The sequence below is a fragment of the Mastomys coucha genome, unplaced genomic scaffold, assembly GCF_008632895.1.
Source record: "Mastomys coucha isolate ucsf_1 unplaced genomic scaffold, UCSF_Mcou_1 pScaffold12, whole genome shotgun sequence".
In the NCBI taxonomy this organism is placed as follows: Eukaryota; Metazoa; Chordata; class Mammalia; order Rodentia; family Muridae; genus Mastomys; species Mastomys coucha.
The window spans coordinates 68,254,697-68,257,485 of record NW_022196894.1 but is presented as its reverse complement, the minus strand read 5'-3'; positions in this window follow the sequence as shown (position 1 = coordinate 68,257,485).

Genomic DNA, 2,789 nt, shown 5'->3' with positions numbered 1-2,789 from the left:
TCTATTGTGAACAATTTTATTCTACTTCCTCCTCTAGGAATCACCAACATGACAACTCTGTACTTCACGTACTCTGTTAAGATTGCTATGATCAATACCATGTATGTAATTGGTGCTAAGAGTGCAGAAACATTTAATGGGACTTGTGCAACCTACTAATGTCTAGATTCTCTGCCAAATGTGACTCCACATCACTCTTCAGCCATCAATTACCAATAGCTTCCTAACTAGGGCTTGACTTCAGAAGTCCTTTCCCCATCAGTACTAGAATTTTGATTAGATTGATCTCGTGCAGTCAACCACAGTTGCAGTGAGTTCAAAGGTTCATCAGCCATGCTATGTCCACAACACTGTATTTTATAGCTTTCTTCCCCTACCTCTGAATCTTACATTCTTTCTACCTGTTTGAAGTAAAATAATAATAATAATTTTATTTTATTTAGTGATTTATGTTACCCCTCCACTCTGTTCGACATAATAATTCATTGCCACTGCCTATGACCAACCCACTTCCACAAAAAAAAAGCAAATACTTCTTTATACTTTCAAGAGTAATATCAACATTATTTATAGATTTACTAATGTAAGAATTATAACTTTTTAAATCTAATATCATTTGTTAGTTGTTTATGATTTAGTCACTTTCTTTTTATTTAGTAATTTGTGGTGTGTGTGTGTGTGTGTGTGTGTGTGTTTTGTGGCAGAATCTCACTATGGAGCTCTGTTTTACCCAGAACTTGAATGAAATTGAAGAAATTGAGGACAGCCTTCTGCTAGGTATGGTTCAGGGAAAGGTTTTATTGGCATTATGAGGGAGAATATAGCCAGAGGCATCTGAGAGATACTAGACTGAGTTGGCCATAGGGAAAAGGGAGTGTAAAGGGAAGAGAGAGAAAGAAGAGATCCAGGAAGTAAAAGAGGCCAAGAAAAAGCCAGCCAGGAGGCAAGAGCAGAGAACACAGAGAAAGTGTGTCAAATGACATGTTTATATAGGAAAAGGAAGCTGGGGTAAAGGGAAAGAAGCCGAGCTCACCTTTAAGTTAGGAAGTTTGGTGAATATTCTTGGGAGAACCCGTAAGTGCTGAGTGAGTGAGACTTGTCTTGGGTTACTTTGAGACCTGACAGAACTCACTCTGTAGACCATGTGGGCCTCACATTCAAAGATCAGTCTGTTTCGGTCTCTGTGTCCTGAGCTCTGGGATTAAAGGCATATGTCACCACACCTGCATCACTTCCTTTTTAATAGACAAGTAGAAATGTATATTTTCAACATCATTGAATGTTAGTGCCTTTTGAGAGTTACATTTTATGTCCTTTTAAAATTTTGGTAGCAAAAGATAGGATACCATCTGTCCAAACATGATATAAATTTATTAGAATCAATGATTATAACAGTGGACCTAGAACTAAGCACCTAGGACAACATAGTCACTGAGACCTTAAGGACATACCTAGTCACTTATTCCCCCAGAAAGATGGGATGGCCATGCAGAATAAATAAGGAAATAAATAAGTAGATAGATGAATAAATAAATAATACAATAATCTACAAAATACCTCTAGTGTCTGAAGTTCAAGGTACATTGCTGAAAAGGGGCAGAAAGAGGGAAGGAACTAAAAAGTTAGGAGATTTGCTCTGAGACTGTGTCTAGGTATGTTAGAAGCTTCAGTCACAAAGTCTCACCAACATGGCTGCCTAAACATGAGCTGAACAGTGACAGTAACAATAGACATGGTAAATTGTAAGAGGGAAGAAACAGAAGACCTCGGCCCTATACAAAATACTATAGGCAACTAAATGGTGCTGAGAGTGAGGGAAACATTCCCCAAGAAAGAAAAAAAAATAGTTGGTTATCCAATACCATTTGCTTATCCTTGAATGCAGAACACATACACAAACACACACACATGTGCACACGCACACGCACATGCACATGCATACACACATATATAATGTGTGTGTATGTAACATAAATGTTACATATAGTATATTATATATATTACATAATATGTGTGTGTATGTGTATGTGTGTGTAACGTATATTATTTAGACTGAGCAATTCTTAGCTAAGTCTTTATTTCTTAGTTATTATATGCTTTCAGTTGCTGGATATGGAATGCTAATGATACCAAATTCATAAATAAATACCCTAAGCAGCAGAACAAATAAAAAATAACAAACATCTATAATCAGAGAGATTTTGCAAGGGATCAAATATGAATTAGTTTTATAATCATGACCTTACAATACTCTATTTTAATTCAACACTACTTAGATTTCTTGGGCTCTTTGCTAAAGCTTTTCAATTCTAAACTTTTCACAGAATTAGGAGAAAGCACTGACCACTGTAGTTTATTAAATCTTTCTTGTTACTTACTTAGCATAACACCTTAGAGCTTACTAATACCAAAGCAATTTCCCTTCCCATCTTATACATACATATCTTTATAAAAACATATCACTTTAAAAAGTCCTGTAATTGCTTTAATTCTTCTTTTTTTCATGTTTTTAAAGGTAAGAAAAATACAGCCTGAGCAAAATAATAACAAGATAACAAAATTTTTTTGCCTGTTCTAAAATGAAGGTTTTGCTTGTGTTTTGGTTTTAGTCTCAAGTCTATTGCATGAAGCATAGATGGTCTCTACCATATAAAGGGATGGATTTTATCTTACTTTAGTACATTACAATCTAGACATCAAAAATATTTTATTTTCTTTTACAAGTTAATTTTTCAGTGTTCTGACTAAAATACTTAAATTTTTGTACACAGTGAGAGAGCACCATCCAT